The following is a 23,546-nucleotide window of genomic DNA, read 5'->3' on the forward strand; positions in this document are numbered from 1 at the left end:
TATCAGTAGTCTGCGTACAGTCATGTGCATAGTCACCCTCCTCAATTACTTCTGCTATGAACCTTGCAGGGTTAACCGTGCTGCATCTAACAATGGATAGTTCTGGTCTGGATAAGATGATCTCATAGCCTGACGCCCTTTGCGTGGTTAGTGTCGACTTAGGCTTGTTTAATATAGCAAACAGTGCATGTTCCACAAACAGAGTGGTTGGGCATCCCATGGTGATTGCTGACGCTTTTTCCACTGCAAAGGCAGCTGCGGCGAGACCTTGTTCGCAGGGGAAATGTCCTAACCTCACAGGATCTAGGTGGCCGCTGTAAAATGCTACTGGTTTGTAGCCCATACTTGTTTTTTGAGCCAGCACTGCTTTCATTACGGCTGAGTCGCAATGTGAAAATATGAAAAATTGCCGTTCATAGTCTGGGGTGGCTAGTACCGGGGCAGTTGATATTGCTTCCTTCAGTTCATTAAAAGCCTCTCTCATTTCCATTGTCCACCCCAACTTTTTCTCCCCTCTGTTAGCCTCTTTTAATCCCTCAAGTAGGGGTCCTATGTACGAGCTGTAGTCAAATACCCATGCTCTACAGTAGTTGCATAGTCCCAGGAACTGTTGTAGTTCCCTTACTGTTTGTGGCAGGGGTGTTTTTGAAATGGCTTGTGCCCTTTGTGGTGCAATCTTTCTTCTGTGTTGGGATATGAGCTGACCAATATAAAGTACCTGTTCCTGACAGTACTGTAATTTTTCCTTGTCTACCTTGTAACCTTTCTCTGCCAGTATCGTCAGCATTTTCACTGAGTCTTCTCTGCATCTTCTCTCATTGGTGCTGCAAATTATTATGTCATCAACATATTGTAACACTGTACTTTCCACTTCAATGTTACCCAAGTCCATCTGTATTACTCTGTTGAATATTGAGGGTGACTCGCAGTAACCTTGTGGCAGTCTGGTGTGTTTCCACTTTGTGTTTCTGTAAGTGAAGCTTGTCAGATCTTGTGAATCTGGGTGTAGGGGTATTGAGAAAAAGGCATTTTTGAGATCTATCACTGTGAATCGTGATGCTTCTGCTGGAATGCCGCACAAGATTGTGGCCGGGTTCGCTGCTATTGGGTATTCTGCTTCCACTATGTTGTTCAAGGGCCTGAGGTCCTGTATGAAGCGCCAAGACCCCCCTTTAGCCTTGCGCACTGGGTACACAGCAGTGTTGCATGGTGATTCCGATGGGACCAATATGCCATTGTTTATGAGGGCCGTTATTGTTTCATATATGCCCTCATCTGCCTCTTTTGATAGTGGGTATTGTTTCACTCTGGGTAGTATTGCACCCTTTTTCAATTTTATCCTCATTCCCCCAATGCTTTTTATGCATCCCACGTCATAGGGACTGGTAGTCCATAATGATGTAGGTACCTTTGCCATATCCTCTTCAAAAAATGGAACTGGGGTGGACGTGGGTGCCTCAAGTGCCATTGCCATTTTCTGTGCCACTTGTTTGTAAGTTACTCTTAGCCAAATTTCCACACTCATCATAAACATCATTTCACCTTCTTCCTTTCCTTCTGAGAAGAGCTCCTCATCTGACACCTGGGTGAGCCTACATCCTTCTGCTAGTGCTATCACTGCCATCCAAGCCCTTCCTTCACTGTCTTGGGCATGTACTGCGATGTAATCAGCAGTTGCCATTATGCTCTCTATGTCCACCGGGATCACCTTCCCTTCTGGTTCATTCGTTGGCGTTTCAGGTCTAAACAAGTATGCTGCTGGCCTTCTCCAAACCTTTCCTTCAATCCCTGGCATCCATGCAAATGCCATGTCTGTCCCGTACTGGAACAGTTCACCATCCACTGGCTCAGCCCTAGCCACTGTCTGTCCACAGTATGCTTGCATGATTTGTCGTGCAGTGAGCATGTTAATTCCTGGGGTGGAGCATATTATGCCGTCCTCCGTAAAGGAGATCGTCATATTCAGTCTGCTCATGATGTCTCTCCCCAGTATATTCACTGGTGAGGCCCTAGAGTACAAGAGTGGAACTGACATGTCATAATCCCCTATAGATAAGGGAATGTTATCAGTAAAGGGAACCAATCCCCTAGCCCCAGAGAATCCTTGTGTGTTCATGGCTTCACCTGACATATTAAATTTCCCTTCCCTTATGCAGGACCGGGTCGCCCCAGTGTCAACAAGGAATGATAATTTTTTGTCACCTATCGTCACCTCTATGCGTGGTTCCTCCGCACTGTTAGGTGTTACTGACAGGATGGGACACACCAAGGCCGTCTGTGGGCTGTCCTATTGGAGGTATAAAGATTGACCACTTCCAGTGTAAGGGTTGTGTCCCAGGACCGTCACCCTACCCAGTTGTGTTTGCTGTAACTGTGTATTGGTAGAGGATATGATGTTGTCTTGGATTTGTGCGGGTTGTTGTACCTGCTGTGTTTGGGGCTGTTGTGTTAACGCCACCTGTTGTTGCTTTGGCGAATATGCCTGTGGCTGTGGTTGAGTTACTAGGTGTTGTTGTCCATTTCCCATTTGCAAATGCTGCTGTTGTTGGATGCCCTGCTGCTCCTGTGTGTGCCCTTGTTGCCCCTGTTCATTCCAGGATGGTGTGCCTGGTCTTACTCTACATGTGCGTGACATGTGCCCTACTAATCCTCTGATCCAGCACACTGGTGGTTCCCTGCTCTGCCATGGAAAATTACCTGTGTTGTCCTGATATACTGGTTGCCCCGTGGGGTAGTAGTTTGGGAAGCGCTCATGGCGTATGGGATCAATGAGCAGACGTAGCAGCTGTCTTCCCTTGTCTGTTTACCTATTTGGGTCATGTGCTGGTACCACATGTTGTTCGAGACGTGTGCTGAATCTTGTATGTAGTTGTCAATACCTTTTCGGTCTGAGTATGTGCTGCGTTTAACTCTATCTCCTTTGTGTGAGGTTTTGCTGGTACCACCTGACGTAACACCTGTTGCAGCCGGGAGTGGGGGCATGTTAGATTTGGGAACAGCCAAAATATTAATAGCACAGCTGTTCTGCCATACAGAGGCAGCCAAGAACCCGGTGATTATCAATATCCCTATCATTTTTATTACAGATGCTAATCTCACCGGCATTTTGCTCTTACCTTGCTGCAGTCCGGCAGCTAATTCTTGCGATGTTAAAGTTGCCCGCCTGAAAATTCTCAATATGCTCGTTATTAGTGTTAGTTGTTGTTTTCAAGCCCTCCCTATCAGATAGTCGTTCAATGCCCAGGCGAAGAGCTGTTCCCACGCCAATCTAAGTGATCTATCTCTTAGGACAGGCAAGTAAGGGTGGAGGTGGGGCATTGATTGCTCTATGGCCAAGAGGAATGCTGTGTAGTAGACACGTACCCTCCTTCTTTTTAGGTACTTTGGCCTTTTTATGTGATAGACAAATTGGTGTGATAATTCTTCAGGGTAGTTATCGTCTGAGGGTAGCATCTACTCCTGGGCAGTGAGCCTTGTTAGTTATTTATATTCTTGACAGTACAATAATATACGGTACCTGCATGTGCGAGAGAAAAAGAAGAGAACATTCAAGTGTATACATGTGTATATGTGCAAGACAATGTCCTTCAAATGTCCTTCAGTTGGGTTGTTCAGGCAGTGGGGAGGGTTTAGGGCTCAACTGGCGAGGGTTACTTTACTCTTTGATCGTGTGACCATGGGGTGGGCTGTGGGGGTATTGTCCTTCTCTATGCCGGTAGTTGTCTCTGGGTGATCAGGGGGGGTGGTGGTGGGGGTCGTTAGCTGTGGAAGAAGTCTCTTCCTCCGTGGGAGACGCTGTTGCTGTTTTTCCAATGGCCCTGTCGGTGACGCTAGGGCGGGTCTGGAGTTTGCAGATCTTTACGTCGTGTAGATGATTCCAGGCGCGTTTGTCCTGTAGCTTTACTGCTCTTGTTGATACTTCCTCTACCAGGTGGGGGCCAGTGAAACGTGGGCTGTTCCACTTTCTGTTGAAATTGCGGAGTAGCACTTGGTCACCTTTAGCAATTTTGCACAGTTTTTCTGTTTCTCGTTCTCTGTCCTCGTCTTCTTGTTGATCACTCTTAGACCAGCCCGCGTGCGCTCGAGCTGTAGAGACACAAACACAACACTAGTAATCAAAGAAGACACATATTGGTACATTTCATCCCCAAGAACAGCTGCAGTGCTGTCATAGTCTGTGAATGCTCTTGAGGTTGGCGTCAGAGGAAGGCGCATTTGGCGTCCAGTTACCACCTCGTGAGGGGTGAGGTGGTGGTCGGAGGTCTATTCCTTAACTCAAATAGGGCTAGTGGAAGGCAATACAGCCAACTCTTCTTTGTTGTCTGCTGTATTTTTGCAATTGCCTCCTTTAGTAGGCCATTCAGGCGAACGCATATACCGTTAGCTTGTGGATGGTATGCACATGCAAATTTATGCTTGATGTTCAGGAGGGATGTGATGTGCTGGAACATTTCGTTGGCGAAATGTGGGCCATTGTCTGACCACAGTACCTCGCACACTCCCCACCTGGGAAAAAACTCCCTCACTAGAAACTTAGCTGCTCTGAATGCATCTGGGTGTGAGCAGGGTCCTGCTTCAATCCACCTGAGAATGGGCATACTACTACAATCATGTACCTATTTCCTTGACATACGTTGATCATATCAACATAGTCAATATGGATGTGTAGGAAGGGTCCCTCTGGCCGGGGTATAGTACCTTTTATCACCTTCAGAGTGTGACCAGCCGTGAACTGTTGGCATGTGAGACAATTGCTTATGAAGTTTGTCACATGGGAGTTTAACTCGGGGCAGAACCAGTCTTCCCTAATTCGTGCTGCAATGACTTCCTTGCCTGTGTGAGCTGGGTGGTGTAATTGGCTCAGGGCGGTGTTCAATAGTGCCAATGGCATTACCATCTTCCCAGTGTTACCCTGGCGCCATAATGCGTCAGTTGGTGACATTGTACATCCTCTTTTTACCCATATCTCTTTTTCTGCCATTGGTGCCGCTGCTTGTAATTCCATTATCTGTGTGGCTAGGAGATGGGTGTACCCTTCTCTTATCAACATCTCTTTAGCTATCCCCCTCCCTCTCTCTGACTCTGGGGGGTTCCAAATCTCACCAAAATATGCAGCATATTTTGCATGTGCGTCTGCTGCTTCATTTCCTTTTGAGACATGATCTTCTCCATTAGTATGTGCGGTGCATTTGACCAAAGCTAACTCTAGGGGGTCATTTATTACTTCAAGTAGTTCAGCCAGCAGGAGAGCATGTTGCACTAGAGTGCCGTCAGCTCTCCTGAACCCTCTTCTTCTCCATTTGGACAAACCTGAGTGGACTGTAGATGTGACATATGCACTGTCAGAATAAATGGTCACTCGTTTATTAAAGCTTTCCTTCAACGCCAAGATCAGTGCAACCAATTTGGCTGCTTGAGCGGAGTAATGCTGCGGTAATTGTACACATTTCATCGCCACACACACCGGTACTTCCGTCATTTTCACCACTGCTGCCCCAGTTCTCCTTATCCCATCACTTTGGTCAATTGTTGATGACCCATCAATAAATAAGAGCTCACCTCCCTCTAGTGCGTTCTCTTCAACCTTTCTAATACATGAGTACATATCAGTAGTCTGCGTACAGTCATGTGCATAGTCACCCTCCTCAATTACTTCTGCTATGAACCTTGCAGGGTTAACCGTGCTGCATCTAACAATGGATAGTTCTGGTCTGGATAAGATGATCTCATAGCCTGACGCCCTTTGCGTAGTTAGTGTCGATTTAGGCTTGTTTAATATAGCAAACAGTGCATGTTCCACAAACAGAGTGGTTGGGCATCCCATGGTGATTGCTGATGCTTTTTCCACTGCAAAGGCAGCTGCGGCGAGACCTTGTTCGCAGGGGAAATGTCCTAACCTCACAGAATCTAGGTGGCCGCTGTAAAATGCTACTGGTTTGTAGCCCATACTTGTTTTTTGAGCCAGCACTGCTTTCATTACGGCTGAGTCGCAATGTGAAAATATGAAAAATTGCCGTTCATAGTCTGGGGTGGCTAGTACCGGGGCAGTTGATATTGCTTCCTTCAGTTCATTAAAAGCCTCTCTCATTTCCATTGTCCACCCCAACTTTTTCTCCCCTCTGTTAGCCTCTTTTAATCCCTCAAGTAGGTGTCCTATGTACGAGCTGTAGTCAAATACCCATGCTCTACAGTAGTTGCATAGTCCCAGGAACTGTTGTAGTTCCCTTACTGTTTGTGGCAGGGGTGTTTTTGAAATGGCTTGTGCCCTTTGTGGTGCAATCTTTCTTCTGTGTTGGGATATGAGCTGACCAATATAAAGTACCTGTTCCTGACAGTACTGTAATTTTTCCTTGTCTACCTTGTAACCTTTCTCTGCCAGTATCGTCAGCATTTTCACTGAGTCTTCTCTGCATCTTCTCTCATTGGTGCTGCAAATTATTATGTCATCAACATATTGTAACACTGTACTTTCCACTTCAATGTTACCCAAGTCCATCTGTATTACTCTGTTGAATATTGAGGGTGACTCGCAGTAACCTTGTGGCAGTCTGGTGTGTTTCCACTTTGTGTTTCTGTAAGTGAAGCTTGTCAGATCTTGTGAATCTGGGTGTAGGGGTATTGAGAAAAAGGCATTTTTGAGATCTATCACTGTGAATCGTGATGCTTCTGCTGGAATGCCGCACAAGATTGTGGCCGGGTTCGCTGCTATTGGGTATTCTGCTTCCACTATGTTGTTCAAGGGCCTGAGGTCCTGTATGAAGCGCCAAGACCCCCCTTTAGCCTTGCGCACTGGGTACACAGCAGTGTTGCATGGTGATTCCGATGGGACCAATATGCCATTGTTTATGAGGGCCGTTATTGTTTCATATATGCCCTCATCTGCCTCTTTTGATAGTGGGTATTGTTTCACTCTGGGTAGTATTGCACCCTTTTTCAATTTTATCCTCATTCCCCCAATGCTTTTTATGCATCCCACGTCATAGGGACTGGTAGTCCATAATGATGTAGGTACCTTTGCCATATCCTCTTCAAAAAATGGAACTGGGGTGGACGTGGGTGCCTCAAGTGCCATTGCCATTTTCTGTGCCACTTGTTTGTAAGTTACTCTTAGCCAAATTTCCACACTCATCATAAACATCATTTCACCTTCTTCCTTTCCTTCTGAGAAGAGCTCCTCATCTGACACCTGGGTGAGCCTACATCCTTCTGCTAGTGCTATCACTGCCCTCCAAGCCCTTCCTTCACTGTCTTGGGCATGTACTGCGATGCAATCAGCAGTTGCCATTATGCTTTCTATGTCCACCGGGATCACCTTCCCTTCTGGTTCATTCGTTGGCGTTTCAGGTCTAAACAAGTATGCTGCTGGCCTTCTCCAAAACTTTCCTTCAATCCCTGGCATCCATGCAAATGCCATGTCTGTCCCGTACTGGAACAGTTCACCATCCACTGGCTCAGCCCTAGCCACTGTCTGTCCACAGTATGCTTGCATGATTTGTCGTGCAGTGAGCATGTTAATTCCTGGGGTGGAGCATATTATGCCGTCCTCCGTAAAGGAGATCGTCATATTCAGTCTGCTCATGATGTCTCTCCCCAGTATATTCACTGGTGAGGCCCTAGAGTACAAGAGTGGAACTGACATGTCATAATCCCCTATAGATAAGGGAATGTTATCAGTAAAGGGAACCAATCCCCTAGCCCCAGAGAATCCTTGTGTGTTCATGGCTTCACCTGACATATTAAATTTCCCTTCCCTTATGCAGGACCGGGTCGCCCCAGTGTCAACAAGGAATGATAATTTTTTGGCACCTATCGTCACCTCTATGCGTGGTTCCTCCGCACTGTTAGGTGTTACTGACAGGATGGGACACACCAAGGCCGTCTGTGGGCTGTCCTATTGGAGGTATAAAGATTGACCACTTCCAGTGTAAGGGTTGTGTCCCAGGACCGTCACCCTACCCAGTTGTGTTTGCTGTAACTGTGTATTGGTAGAGGATATGATGTTGTCTTGGATTTGTGCGGGTTGTTGTACCTGCTGTGTTTGGGGCTGTTGTGTTAACGCCACCTGTTGTTGCGGTGGCAAATATGCCTGTGGCTGTGGTTGAGTTACTAGGTGTTGTTGTCCATTTCCCATTTGCAAATGCTGCTGTTGTTGGATGCCCTGCTGCTCCTGTGTGTGCCCTTGTTGCCCCTGTTCATTCCAGGATGGTGTGCCTGGTCTTACTCTACATGTGCGTGACATGTGCCCTACTAATCCTCTGATCCAGCACACTGGTGGTTCCCTGCTCTGCCATGGAAAATTACCTGTGTTGTCCTGATATACTGGTTGCCCCGTGGGGTAGTAGTTTCTAAGTCCTCCCACCTGCTGTTGTAAGTTATATCCGTATCCTCTACCTCTCATCATTCCTCCCCGCCCCCTGTTGTAATTATAATACCCAGCTCCTGGTGTTGTGTACCCACCTCCCATGTTGGTTGTGTATGGTGGGAGTGGTGGCTGCTGTTGTGTTATAGTCTGTGATGATTGAATTTGAGAGGGATCCAGTGCAGCCACTACTTGTGTGGGGCTTTGAGTCATTGTTGCAGGTGTGGTTATTAATGCACCTTCCCTCGTATATTTATTAAGTTTTTTCTGCACTAATTTGGCCTCTTCTGTTTTTCTATCCTCTTCCTTTTGTCTCATCTTTTCTTGCCATGTTCTACAATGGTGCACTATTGTGAGTTGTATTTCTGGCCATGCTTTTGCTTCCATCCCCACTACCTTCTTCAGTTGCTTCTGAACTACGTCTGGGAGCCCTTGCACTAGTATATGATAAAATATTGCTGGTGTCTTGTCCCACGGCTCTCTAGTTTCCATGCACCATTTCTCTTGAATTTCCTGGACATAATCAACAGGATCTTCGTTGTCACGCATCTTGCGCGAGGTAATTGCCCCTATGTCTGATGTGTCTGGGTACTGTACCCTTAGTGCCTGCCATAATGCATGTCTACAGTTCGCGAATGGTGCCTCATCATGTGACGTGTTTGTTATTGTTACCCCGGGGAAGCCCGCTCTCTTCCAGATCTCATCCGCTGCATCCCCTAATATTGATATTAGAAGGCCCTTGACATCCCCCACTGCCAACTTTTGTCCTGCGGTGTGCTTTTCCATTTCATATATCCATTTACCCGCACCTCCACTTAGTGATGGGAGCCTGCACTTTATATTTTCCTTGTCTGCATGCTTCCAGGGGACGTATTGTGGTCTAACCCCTCCCCTCTCCAGAAGTGGCATTAGGTTGTGTCCTTGTTGGCCCTTTGGGTCCCACACAATCGAATCTGTACACCCCTCCTCTTCCTCTCTCTCGTCTACATCGTCAATTGGCTCCATATGGCACGTAGCTTGTTCACCTCCCTCTCGTCCTTTTCTTATATCTTTCCCTCTATCTAATATGGGCGTGTGTAGTTGTTCTCTCTGCCTACGCCCAGGGAGGTCCCTAAGCTTCCCTGCATAGGGGGTCAGGTCACGTGGGAAGGGCGCTGGGTTAGATGGGGCTGCCGCACGTAATGAGCGCGGGGTAGTGGAGCATGTTGGGCGGGAGGGTGACGGTGTTACTGCACGTGTCTGCTTTACTACTAACCCTTGCTCACCCTCCTCACTTCCCTCCACTTCTTCCTTTCTCCTGCATACCCAGGGTGATTCTCTGTTTGTCCTAGTGATGTATAGTTTATCTAAACTTTCCCCTTCACTATCTCCCCCTTCCCTCTCAATCCCTTCTTCTTCCTCACTACAAAAGCCCTCCGTTAATGGCAACCCCCACTCTGCCCTTTTCCCCTTTATTGTTACTGTTTGTAAGTCAATTAAATCTATTCCTTCATTGCTTTCTTTCCCAGCTGTTCCCCTTTGTTGCGATGTTGTTGCTACTTCTGTGTCTCTGTATAGGTACTTACTTAATTCACTCCCCCCTCTCCTTTCTTCTCACTCTCCTTCACATTTTACCACTGTTCCTCTATCAATTTCTGCTCTTTCCTTTATATATTCCTTCAATGATTTAATATTCATTTTTTCCATTATTCTTTCTTTCTTTCTTTCCCATCTCGCTCTTTCCTTCTCTAATATGCCCTCTATCATCCTTCTTTCTTCGTATTTCCTTGTCGTTTCTGATAGTAATTTTCTTCTACATGTTTCCAATTTCTCTTCTTCCTCTTCTTCTTCCCTCTTCTTGTCACGTAGTGCTGCTCTAGATACCCTTTCTGCTGCTGCCTTCATCCTTTCTGCTTCTCTCCTTTTCTCCTCATTCCGTTCCCTTATTTTGTCCAGCTCGTCCTTGCTTTCCTTCTTTTTTCGTGCTCTCTCTCTTTCCTCCCTATCGAGCTGCTTGATCAGTGTATTCTGCTCATCTCTTAGTTCTTCCAGTCGTTCCTCCAACATCTCTTCCTTCCGCCTTAACAGCTTTTCCCCCTTTATTTTCCCCTCTTCCCCTGTCCCGTTGCTCCTTCTGGTGTCATCCTCCTCCGTTTTCCTCACTACCTCCTCCTCTTCTTCCGTTAATGAACCTCGTAATTTCAATAATACCTGCGCAGCTACCCACTCATCCTGTCCTATTCCAGCGATCCGTTCCTCACCTGCTCCTCCTGCCGGTATTTTCGTGCAGGCTGATCCCGTCGTGCTGCTCTGTTCCCTTCCTGTGTAGTTACCTGCGGCAGTATACGGTGGCGGGCTGTATGGTGGGTTCGAGTACCCCTCAGCCGCCCTCAATTGAACCATGTCTCGTAGTTCTGTTAGAGGATATAACCCCCCTCCCTCCATTTTCACCACCTTCGCTAGGGGTATATCTTCTGTCTGTTCCTTTTTTATTTCCTTTCCACTTATGTTGTTACCCTTCTCTCCTCCCTCTCCTCCATTCCCCGTGTTCTGTGTGCCTTCACTCTCCTTTTCCCCATTCTCTCCCTCCTCCTTAATCTTCTCTTCCTCCATTGTTCCACCCATAACAAACATTCCGTTTGGTCCTGGTCGGGACCCTTGGAACATTCTCCATAAGTTAAACACCTCCACGTGGTGTGTCAACTTCTTCCCTTTGTATGTGTTGTGCAGATGGGTCAATAGTGAATGTTGGATATACGGATCGAAACTACCGTTAGGTGGCCATGGTGTCGTCATTTTGTTGTCCGTCCCCTGTGTCCATTCAATGCTATACTTCATCAATTTCTCCCTGTGGGGCGATAATGTTTTACATATGTGTTGTAACGGGGTTGTGAGGGTGTTCCCCCACCCTCCCGATCCTGTCCCGTATGACATCGTAGTTCTCCTACTCGTTGTCCGTCCCCTATTTGGTAGTCGTTACCTTACTGGCAGTTTATAATGCACAGCCTCTTACCTGGCCCCGTAAATTTTTGGGGACTTGTGATAATCCGACAATGTAAAATGTAAAATATAGCATTCACGTTTATATGTTCTTTTCTTTCTTTCCCACCTTTACGGCCCCCTGCGGCCGAGGCGCACGTAGCCCCCTGCGGCTGTGTGCCCCTTATTACGTTCCTATACTGCCACCCCACTCGCGCCTCCTCCCTCCTTTATACTTGCCGTGGCCGGCGTTCTCCGTGCGCAGCCATGCCCCTTTTTCTGCCTTCCCCCCTGGCCAATTCAGTACCGTTTACCTCCGTTTCCGCTCCCCTCCACTTTAAAAAAAAAAAAAATATATATGTGCCTTCTATTCGAAATATCCTATGAAAAGCCCTACTGGTGACGTCACCTATTTTTTTCAAACTACTGGCAAATTCTTCAAAAGTTCAAAATATATATTTGCAATCCACCCCCGTCAACCCCACAGCTGTCTTCCTGTCACGCCTGGAACAAGGTAATCAACAATATAATCGGACTGCGCACGCTGCATCGCCTCGCGTGTGATACGCCCCTCGACAGGAGGGCTTAACCAGCCAATTATCTTCCGTATTGGGCAACCAGCTAGCTACCGCCTACAGGGAAACGTCATCTACCTATCGAGTTTCCTGCTCGATCAATAGGGATCCTCATCTACTCATTGATCAATAATCACCAAATCGTAGGAAACCGCGCACGCACGCCGACCCTTACACGTGGTCGCGACCTATGCCAATCAGTGTCTCCGAGTGGCCGCACGTGATGTTTTCATGCTCCGCCCCCTTCTCTCCCGTAACGTAGCGGACTGCTCTCGCACTTGTCCGGCTACCATTCATTCATTGCCAACACTAATTTGTCAAACCTTCGCCGCGCACCTGTGTAACACCTCCCGCTTCCCACATTCAATTCCTCCCCCCTCCCTCACAATTTCACATTGCTTGTTGTGCGTGGCATACTCATCAAGTGCTCCTGATGCGGGGCCGCTCGACTGCGTGCACCCCTCCAAGCGGCTCGCCACCTCCCCTCGTCTGGACCACGTCTGGACACTCGCCAACCGCGGGCGGGATACTTCTCAACCGGTTCCCGAGGGCCAATATCCGGATTGCGCTGTCCGGTCTTCTCGCAGTTCCGCGATGGTCCTGTAGTCCTCAAAAGGGGGCAGCGGCAGAGGGGGCCGCGCCGCCGGGCCTCCTCCCAACGGGGGCACTCGGAAAAATAAAAAAAAAAATAAAAGCAGACCTCAAACAGATCTCAGCAGTGCCTCCAACTTGTCGGGGGGAAATTCTTCCGAGGTCGGCAGAGCCATCCGCGGACCTCCGGGCAGGGAGGCCCCAACTCCTCCCGTGTATCCCAAAAATGAGTATGAGGCACACGCAAGAAGCAAGGTGGTTCTGCAGTTTATTGAACAAACGGCAGGGATGGGTCAAGGAACGTACGCGTCCGTCCTGACACTCTCACTTCACCATGGGCTCGCATGCGAGTTAGCAACATCGTGCCCTTGACTGTCTGCTTCCGTCGGGCTCATTCTGCGGGCTCAGCAACTGTACTCTTGCTCATTCAATGTTCATGGAAAACTCTTGCTTGAGGCCTACTCGGGCCTGGTGTATAAGTGGAGCCGTTTGGTACACAGGCGCTTTAGGTCATGGTGCCATATTGTTTTGTCCCCAGTTTCGTGTCTTCATTAGACTTTTCGTTGTTGCACATGGGTTTAGGAGAAGCGTAAGCACGCTTTTAGATGAGTTCATTGTGCGTCTTGAGTTTCTGCATTTTGAGAAGCCTAAGTGAAAAATAATAAAGATGCGCGTCTGTGGGTGTGTCCGTCACCTACGTCATAGCACTGAATATGTTCTTCGTGCGGATTAGTGTGGGAGTGTCCAGTGTGTATGTTGCACGGGTATTCTGTCCGTTGGCTGAGTCGTCATGGCATCTCTAACGATGTGTTGAGTTAGTGCTGGATGATTCAGTCGAGTCCCTCCATGCCGCAGGCGTCGGCGAGGGTATGGCAGGCTGGCAGGCACACGGGTGGGCACATCCGTATGTTCTTGTACCAGGGTACTTGGTCATCTGGTATATGGGCAAACTCCTCTCGTGGTGGATGTCTGGGCTGTGATCCTCTAGGCCAAGGGTGGGAGATGATTGTTGGGAGCCGTTTCTTCCATTCTCCCACTTCACACAGGTGAGACTGATCAGAGCATTACACACTCAGCCAATAGATGCAAGGACCCCAGTGATAGGGGGGAGAACAGCACGGTTCTTAGAACAGTGGAGAGAGCTTTCAGGAGATACATGGGTCGAACAAATGCTACAGGGTTTCCAACTAGAATTCTGGGAAGAAGCAGTACAAGTAGAATACCTTAGGCCCATAAGGTTCAGCAAAGAGGACGAAAAGTTATTAGACAAGGAGATAATAGAACTAGAGAAGAAGGGTGCCATTGCACTAGAGTCCGATTCCTCAAACGGGTTTGTAAGCAATATGTTCTTGCTAAGGGTCAAAAAGAAACAGAGGCCAGTGATAAACTTGAGAAGTTTGAACGCCTTCATAACATACAGACATTTAAAATGGAAGGTATTCATCTCTTGAGGGACGTGTTACAGGCAGAGAATTGGCTGGTCAGGATAGACCTCAGAGATGCCTACTTGATGATCCCAATCGCGAAGGAACATCAGAGGTTCCTTAAATTCTGGTGGAGAGGTCAGAAGTGGGAATTCACATGCCTCCCATTTGTTCTAGCATGAATGCCTTGAGCCTTTATAAAGTTAATGCAGACAGTTGTGAGTCACCTCAGAGAACAAGGCATCAGACTGATAGTATACCTAGACGACTTTTGTCTGATGGGACAAGACAGGGTGAGGCTGGTACAGCAGACAGAGGTAGCAATCCAACTATTGCAGAATCTGGGATTTCTCATAAATTGGGAGAAATCCGCTTTGGAGCTGGTTCACACAATAAAGTTCCTAAGTTTCGTGATAGACATGAGAACAGCCACGCTCAGACTACCAAAAGACAAAGTGAATGTGATCAAGAAAGAGATCAGCTCAATAATAGCGAAAGAAGAGTTATCGCTCAGAGAGCTAGCCAGATTGGTAGGGAGACTCGCATCATCCATTCAGGTGATCTTCTCGGGCCACTGCACTACAGAGCTCTTAAACGCCTGAAGATCCAACACCTGCGGAAAGCGTTATCGTATGAACAGAGAGTACCAATCTCCCCAGAGGCGAGGACAGAACTATGGTGGTGGTTCAGACACATGGAGGCATAGATTCAGATGCCAGCCGCTGTGGCTGGGGGGCCTGTTGCTGAGAGTTGACAATTGGAGGCAGGTGGTCAGGGAAGGAACTAGAGCTCCACTTCAATTGTCTGGAGCTGATGGTGGGGTCCTACGCAGTAAGATGTTGGACCTAAGACAAGGTGAACTATTGTGTATTACTGAAGATGGACAACGTCTTCACAGTACACTACATAAACAGGCTGGGGGGGATGAAGTCCAGGATGCTAGCTGAGCTGGCAAAGGATTTCTGGTGCATGTGCCTATAGAACAAGATCAGCATTACAGCAGAATATCTGCAGAACTAAGTGGCAGACTGGAATTCGAGGCACCTGAGAGATGCCAGTGACTGGCAACTAGACAGGACAGTATTCCTATCGCTAATGGAAATTAGGGGATCATGCAAGACGTATCTTTTGCATCCAGGCTGAACGCGCAGCTGAGTCACTTCTTCAGCTGCAGGCCGGATCCAGCAACGGAGGCAGCAGACGCATTTCTACAAAAGTGGGGACCGGAAAAAGAATACTCTTTTCAACCTTTTGCAATGATTCCGAGAGCGGTCGCACAGATCAGGAGACAACAGGCGACACTAATAATAGTAACGCCAGACTGGAGAAGTCTGGTATGGTTCCCGGACCATCTGGAATTGTCAATCGATAAACCACTGTTACTTCCCCAGTTCAAGGACCTGATTCGGAATCCAGTGGGGGAGAGTAATCCACTGCACCGGGTGGGGGACTTGAGACTGATTGCGTGGGCGACTTATGGAGAGCCTGGCAGAAGTCAAGACTTTCGGGAGACACTGAAAAATTCATTGAGGAAGCTTGGGCACGGGTACCAGAAAGGCCTACAGATTGGCTCGGGCACGGTGGAATAGCTGGTGTGTGGAGCGACACATACATCCCACTAGAGCAGATGTAACTCAGATAGTGAATTTTCTAGCGGCTTTGGCAGCACAAGGCAAAGCATACAGAACAGTAAACACATGTAGATCAGCCATATCTGCCTGCCACCCTAAGATAGGGAATGTGGTGGTAGGAGAACCCCTACTTGTATGTAGACTCTTCAGAGGAGTGAGACTTTTGAGACCACCATTACCGAAATATTCACAGACATGGGAGGTGAATACGGTCCTGAATTTGTTTAATAACTGGCCAGACAATGAGCACTCAACAAGGAAAGCAATATAGGCAAAGCTCACTACACTGCTCTGCCTCATATCTTGCAAAAGGGTGTCTGATGTAAAGGCACTCAAAATAGAGAGGAGATTCTTTAGCCCTTCGGGGGTCACATTTTACATTAGCAAGAGAACTAAAACAGGTACCAGGAAAGTTTCATACTCAGCTTTCCCGGACCAACCCAATTTATGCCCGCTCCGGTGTCTGAAAGCTTGCTAAGAAATGACAGGTACTCTTGGAGCAACCGGGGTAACTCAATTGTTCATCTCACTAAGGAAACCTTTCAAGGCCATAGCAAGGGCGACCCTGGGTTATATGGTGTGTGCTTCAGGCGGGCATTGACATTGGAACCTACGGGCACATTCCATTAGAGGAGCTATGCCGTCAAAAGCATATAACGCAGGAGCTAGGTTGAAGGACATCCTAAAGGCAGCAGACTGGTCGAGGGAGTCAACGTTCAAACCATTTTATTTTAGACTGATAAATGAGAAGTCTACATTGGTGGTGAGTAAGCTTTGAACAAGCATAATCCGAGCCTCCGGTCTTGACATAGAATACTGATTTTCCATACTAACGTAATAGAAAGTCAAGATTCTATTAAAGACACAGAGGCGAAGCATTATCCCACCCAGTCAATCGTTTTTTTTTTTTTAAATATATTTTTATTTTATATATATAAACCACACAACATTACAACTTGAACATAGATAAACACATTTAACAACAAACAACACTGCAATCCCCATCCCTCCCCCCTATGAGCCTGTATGGTGTTCGCCATTGGTATCCGCTGTGGGCGAGGGGGCGTCAGCACTCTCAGAGTCAATTGAAGCTGACCCCGTTCCAAACAGTTCAGCTATTAACAGTTTCCATGCCGCAAGAGAGCACATTTCCTCGTCCTCCCCTGCGATACTGGCGTCTCGCCACACAGCCGTCTCGGCCTCCGCCCATTTTTGGAGATCCCTCCACCAGACCTCCGTTCGTGGTTTATGACACTCTTTCCAACCCATGGCAATCCTACGTTTAGCAAGCACATAAGCCAGATCTTTCAATTTATCGACATGTCTAAGTTTACGCGCTCTGGGATATCCCCCCAGTAAGCAGGCCCAAGCTGAATCCACTTTGAGTGTGACACCCTTTCCTGCCAGCTTCTGCGCCACTTCGCCCCAATAGCTTGCAATTACTGGGCACGCCCAAAACATGTGTATCATGTCTGCATTCTCCTCGTCGCACTTGGGGCACGCCTGGCGTCCAACACCCCGAAATTTGGATATTCTCAAAGGGGTCAGGTATGCTCTGTGCGTTATATAAAGCTGTATTTGCTTGAACCTGGCATTTCTCGATACTTTTTTATGATACCCAAGGGCTCGCTCCCACAACCCATCTGTCATCGGGGCCCCCATCTCCGTTTCCCATTCCAGTCTCAAGTGCCCTAAATCGCTCCCAGCCTTCATCATCAACATCTCATACAACCTAGAGACCTCGTGCCCGCCCTCCGATGTGTCATATAGTATCTCCACCGGGGCATCCGGTTCATCGGCCAGGGTAGTTTCGGGCCACTTATTCCGGATCTCCTGCACTATCCTGTGATATGTCATATATTGACCCCTGTGCAGTCCCGACCCTGCCTCTAATTCTTCGAACTCCAAGATGATCCCATCCTGCCAAATATCTCCCATGGTGACCAACCCCACTGACTCCCAGTATATCCGAATGGTTGCCCTGAGCTGCCCATCTCCCCTCGCCAGTGCGACCAATGGGAACTGCAATACACACGGCAGAGGGTTGCCCATCATCCGGCAGGCCCGTTTCCACATGTTCCGTCCCAAAGCTAGCATACTAGGCCGCTCCCTCATGCATGCATTAGCCACCCAGATCACCTCTCTCAAGTAAAAAGGGGAGCAATCCCTCCCAAACAGCCTGTGTTCAGGGGTCTCTTCATCAGAGAGCCACCTGGACACATATTGTAGCTGCGCTGCTACATAATATGCCTCAAAGTTCGGCAGCTTGATTCCGCCCTTCTCATAGAAGTTCTGCAGCTTCCACAGTGCGACTCTGTTGCGCATGCCGTGCCACAGGAATTCTCTGCAAACACTGTGTAGCCTCACAAAAAACTTCTTAGGAATCATGTAGGGGATGTTGTTAAAATAATGCAGAAGCCTGGGCAGCACCACCATTTTAAGCATGGCTCCTCGGCCCATCATCGCTAGTGGCAATCTTTCCCAGAACCTCATACATTTCTCGATCTTCCCCACAGCAAGTTCCGTGTTATACTTGTGCTCTTCCACGGTCGTATGATACACATCAATCCCCAAGTATCTAAAGGATCTCGTCGCCCACGGGATCTGCAACACTGGCAACCTCTCCACTGGAGTCCCCACATAGCCCCCCAGCGGAAATAGAGTGGATTTCTGAGGGTTCACCGCTATACCGGACAACCAGGCGTACCTCCCCATCACCTCTAAGACATACTGCAAATTTTCTTCTGGGTATCTTAGGTATAACAGCATATCATCCGCATACAGGGATATAAGGTGACACTCTCCTCCTACCTCGATGCCGACCGGGTCATATTGTTGCCGGAGGTAAATCGCCAAGGGTTCTAGGGCCAGGATGTACAACATAGGGGACCAAGGACACCCTTGTCTAGTGCCTCTGCCCAACTGCCATCTCTCTGACACCACTGCGCCCGTACGGACCCTGGCCAGTGGTGCACTGTATAACATCTCGGCCCACCTAACATAACCTGGTCCCATCCCGTACCCTTTCAGAGCCGCTAGCAGCCAAGGCCATCGAACAGAGTCGAACGCCTTAACCGCGTCCAATGCTACTATCGCCATTTCGCCGTCCTCACCACCACCCCACTCGACCACCCTGTGGAGGCGCCTGTGGTTGTGAGTGATGTTCCTATTAGGGACATAGCCCGTCTGGTCAGGGTGGATCAACTTGCCGATCACTCTACGCATTCTAGTAGCCAGGACAGCTGTCAGGATCTTGCTATCTTGGTTCAACATCGACAGGGGCCTGTAGGAGCCACAATCATGTCCCGGTTTATTTGGCTTGGGGAGCGGTATTATAATCGCCTCCCTAAGTGACTCCGGCAACCATCCCATCTCGTACGCTTCGTTGAGCATTTCCAACATGGGCGGGAGCACTTCCTCTGCATAAACTTTATAAAATTCACTGGGGAACCCATCTGCCCCTGGGGTCTTACTAGTGGGCAACTGTCTCACAATCTCCTTCAGCTCTTCCAGGGTGATCGGAGCATCCAGCTCCTCTCGCTCCTCATCGCTGACCTTGGGCAAGCCTACATCTTCCAGCACTTCGTCTATCTCCTCCTGGCTGCCCCCCTCGCGATCTTCGTATAGGACCTTATAGTATTCCACGAATGCCCTGTTCACGCCTTCTTGGGTGTCTACCTCCTCCCTCTTTTCATTGGTTACCATTCTGATCGGGGATCATGGGGTCTCACTCTTGTACAGCCAAGCCAAGAGTCGGCCCGTTTTATCTCCCCCCGCATGCAGTCTCTCAGTATACTTTCTATAATTCAAATTACAGAGCCTGTCCCAATGTTCCGCACACTCTTGCTGCAACTTAGAGACCGCCTCTGCATCTGTCCCACCACCTTTCAACTCCTCCTCCAGCGCGGTCTCAGCTCTATGCAAATCCGCCAGGACTCCCCCCATCAATCCCTTAGACTTCGCAATGGCGATCCCCCGCATTACAACCTTAAAGGCCTCCCATAAGGTGCCAGCCGACTTAACGCTCCCTTTATTCACCTCAAAATAAGCAATTATCTCTTCCCTGATATCCTCTCTGAAGGCGGGGTCTTTGAGTGCCTCCGCCCTTAGGCGCCATGTTGGTATACGCGCTCGTGGGGGATACAGTTGCCATCGCATGACCAGGGGTGAGTGGTCAGAGAGGACCCTCGCCCTGTATTCTATATGGTCGCACTCCGCGACTATGTCTGGCGTGGTGAAAAAGTAGTCAAGCCTCGTGTGCAGTAGATGCGGAGCCGAATAGTGCGAGTATTGTCTCGCGCTCGGGTGTTTCGCTCTCCACACATCAACTAGGCCAAAATTCGCCAGCAGCGTCTGCAATACCCTAGCCGCCGGACCGGGCCCAGCCATCTTGTCATCCGACCTATCCTCCTTGGGGTTCAACACGCAATTAAAGTCACCACCCCATATCACCGTGCCCCCCATCCCAACACTGAGCTTGGTGCACAGCGTCCTAAAATATGTCGCCGTTTCCTGGTTAGGCGCGTATGTATTTACAATGCACACTACTTTGTTCTCTACCAGCCCCCTCACCATAACCAACCTCCCATCCTCCCCCACAACCTCCTCAATTAGCTTGAATGGGACGTGTGGCGCCACCCACACCAGCACTCCTCTGGCATAGGCGGAGTACGTTGATCCTACCACTGTTCCCTTCCACTTCCTCCCTACCAACTCCAGTTTCTCTCGCTTTAGATGTGTCTCCTGTAGCAGGGCTACGTCTATCTTCTGCCTCTTGAGATACAACATGACTTTATTTCGCTTAAGGTAGCTGTTAAGCCCCCTAACGTTCCACGTTAGTATCCTAAGGTCTCCCATGGCCTATCAGTAGTTTCCTCCCCCCATCCAAGGCAATCCCTCCCCACTTGCGAACCCCCACTCCCGGTTCCACCCTCAGGCTCATACAAAAACTAAAACTCCCCCCCAAACCCCTACCCCCAACCACTGCCCAGCTCCATCCCTGGATCTCAGGCATCCCTGTGTTCGGTCCTCCTTGGTAACCCAAATAGAGAACCCGACAGGGTGTCACCCTACTAACAGTGACTAAACTAAACACAAAAAGGGGGTGTAAAGGGTGGCTTCAGGCGGCTCCACAACTTCGCAACCATGTCCGCGCAAGGACCACGTTTCATAACCCCTGACGCGTGCATGTTCTCAAGCGAGTTCAGTGACTATAATCTAGTCCCAATGTTCATGGCCCGACCGGGCCTACAGCGTTACTTATCTCGTCCTTTATTTTCCACCGGCTGTCTGAACATCTGACTCCTGAGGGCAGTTGTGTGCATCCAACCACTCCATAGCATCCTCCGGGGTGACAAAGAACAGTAGCTTGCTCTGAAAGAAGACCTTCAGTTTGGCCGGATAGAGCAACATGTATTTAAGCCCCGCTTCCCGCAATCTCCTCTTCACCGTTCCGAAGTTCATACGACTGCGCTGTACCTGCAGGGTGTAGTCGGGATAGGCCGTTATATTCGCCGCTCCTCGTTGTATTGTGCCTCCCTTGCGGAAGTGTTCAAGGATCCTTTCTCGGTCCCGGTAATTAAGGATCTTAGCTATCACTGGCCTGGGCGGGTTTCCCGGTGGTGGCTTCCTAGTTAAGGCCCTGTGCGCTCTCTCAACCGCAAAACCCTGCGACAGGGTGCCTCCCGTGATCTCCTGCAGTAGCATGTTTTCAATAAATTCCGTTGGATTGTGGCCCTCAGTTCCCTCCGGCAGGCCTACGATGCGAATGTTGTTCCTCCGGGCGCGCCCTTCTGCCTCCTCCGCCCTACTCTCCAAGTTGCCCACGCGTTGCACCAGGGCATGGAGTTCACGCTTATGCACAGCGCAATCCGCCGCGGTAGGGCCCAATTCTTTCTCCAAAGTCTCTGTACGCTCTGCCAGGGTACGCACATCCTGCCTTAGGAGGTTCACGTCCTCCTGTACTGCCCCGACCTGGAGTTCCATTGCGGTCTTCAATTCAGCCACAGCGAGTTGGAGCTTGGTCTCCCAGGTCGCTTTCAGGTCTGCGATCGCAGCGAGGACCTCGTGGTTCGCACCCCCGGCGGCCATTTCCTTGGCTTGCGTTTTGTCCTTGCTTTTGGCTCCGTCTGGGCCGGGAGGCGTTTTAGCGTATTCGTCGAGCGTGTGCTGTTTGGTCTTCGCTCTCAGGGGCTTGTTAGACATGTCTCACGTCCTTCAATCCCCGCTCGGATCTGGGGCAGGGTTTCACAGTGCGCCCTGCGGGTGCCCCGTTGTTATCACCACTTCTCTGACACTAAGTTCCTCTGTCCTCCGGCACCCCCGGCCATCTTTTCTGTTTACCTAGCTAGGCCAGGTCACGTCTCGCCCTCTGAGGTCCACTTTAGGCCACAAAGGGCCCGGGGCACAGTTCCCGGTCACACCGCACGATCCGGGTATAAAGTATCTTCGATCAGGCCCTGCTCCCTTCCCAGGTCCACGCCGTCGGCCTCGCAGGACTGGGTGTCCTTAATGACCTCGATGCACCCGCGTCATGCACCTACACCATCACCATGCTCCAGTGCGACCGACAGGCGCCCAGATCAAGCACCCCTTTGTTCCTTCGTTCGGCGGCGGCGGCCATTTTCTCGTTCAGCGCACTCTCGCCTCCAGATCTTCTTTTAACTTTTTGTTGCGCTCTCACGGTGCAGGCACGTGTCAAAACATAACCTCACGTTCACCTGAGTTTCATGCGCGCAGTCATATCGGTCTCAGCAAAATTGCATCGGTCCTTGCACTGTTTTCAGTCGGATAATGTGCGGATCTTCGGGAGCCCCCGTACAGACACGTCCTTTCACATGGCTTCCAAGCCACGCCCCCCCCACCCAGTCAATCGTTATATGGATTTTGTTAAATGCATGTAATACATATGGAATTCTAATGTTGTAAAAGATTACTGTATCGTAACGAATGCCCACCTTATCGCAGCTAGTCTCAGCTTGTTGTTTGATTACTCTACAGGAACAGAGGTGAAGACAACAGGATCATGAGCAAGGGAAGAGAAGGCCACGGCAGAAGGCAGCGCCCACCGGTTGGGGCGCAAGTCTTGAAGTTTGAGACAGACAAAGAAAGAGGAAGAACAGAGGAATGGAAAGGAAGATATTAGACTATGAGTGACAGGATTGGTTGGAAATGTCACGTGTTCTAGTTTAGCATATCAGAATGGACTACACAAAAAAGACTATTCCTTGGGAAATGTAGTTTTTTAATGTGTAAATTTGTATATGGTTGTAATAGTTTCAATGCTGCTCGAGTTTAAAGTAAAGAGAGAAAGCATAAAGCATAATCCTTTGCCTCTGAGTCTTTTATAGAGTCTTGACTTTCTACAACGTTAGTATGGAAAATCAGTATTCTGAGCTCAAAAAAGTGTCATTCCGTGATGAAAAGACACTTTTCTTTTTTGCCCCATATTCTGTGCCTTTTTTAAACATAGGCACAGAACATGGGGCAAACAAGAAAAGTGTCTTTCGATCAAGGAAATGGCACTTTTCTTATTTTGTACACAGCTCAGAATCAGAGTTAAACCGGTATATAAAAGTACGTCCCCAAGCTTCAGTCACCACTGCAAATAATGTCTCTAATAATGCTTCCAGGGTTACATTGCCATTGAAAGGCCAAAGGAAAAGGTATCCACTTTCAGTTAAGCAAAAAACGGCAATATCCCTTCGTTATCGTATGAACAGAGAGTACCAATCTCCCCAGAGGCGAGGACAGAACTATGGTGGTGGTTCAGACATATGGAGGCATAGATTCAGATGCCAGCCGCTGTGGCTGGGGGGCCTGTTGCTGAGAGTTGACAATTGGAGGCAGGTGGTCAGGGAAGGAACTAGAGCTCCACTTCAATATCCCTTCTTTTCTGTAATTTGTGATCTTGGAAGGGGCTTTCACATGCAAAAGAGTTTAGCATTTTCAAATGTGTAGAAAAAGGCCTGCAACAGTGGCGTAGCAGAACATTTGGGGCCCATACTGC

At 48.8% G+C, this 23,546-nt stretch overlaps 1 long non-coding RNA gene across 1 annotated transcript in view; it reads left to right on the forward strand.

Annotated features, from left to right (window-relative positions):
* The window catches only part of LOC138580173 (uncharacterized), a 147,458-nt gene extending 124,596 nt beyond the window's left edge, over positions 1–22,862 (forward strand). The window contains exon 2 of the long non-coding RNA XR_011304195.1: positions 22,538–22,862. This is a non-coding gene — a long non-coding RNA (uncharacterized lncRNA). The remainder of the gene's footprint in view (positions 1–22,537) is intronic.
* The last annotated feature ends 684 nt before the right edge of the window (positions 22,863–23,546 follow it).

This window comes from Ambystoma mexicanum, chromosome 3p (genome assembly GCF_040938575.1).
Source record: "Ambystoma mexicanum isolate Mex_15411 chromosome 3p, UKY_AmexF1_1, whole genome shotgun sequence".
Classification (NCBI taxonomy): domain Eukaryota; kingdom Metazoa; phylum Chordata; class Amphibia; order Caudata; family Ambystomatidae; genus Ambystoma; species Ambystoma mexicanum.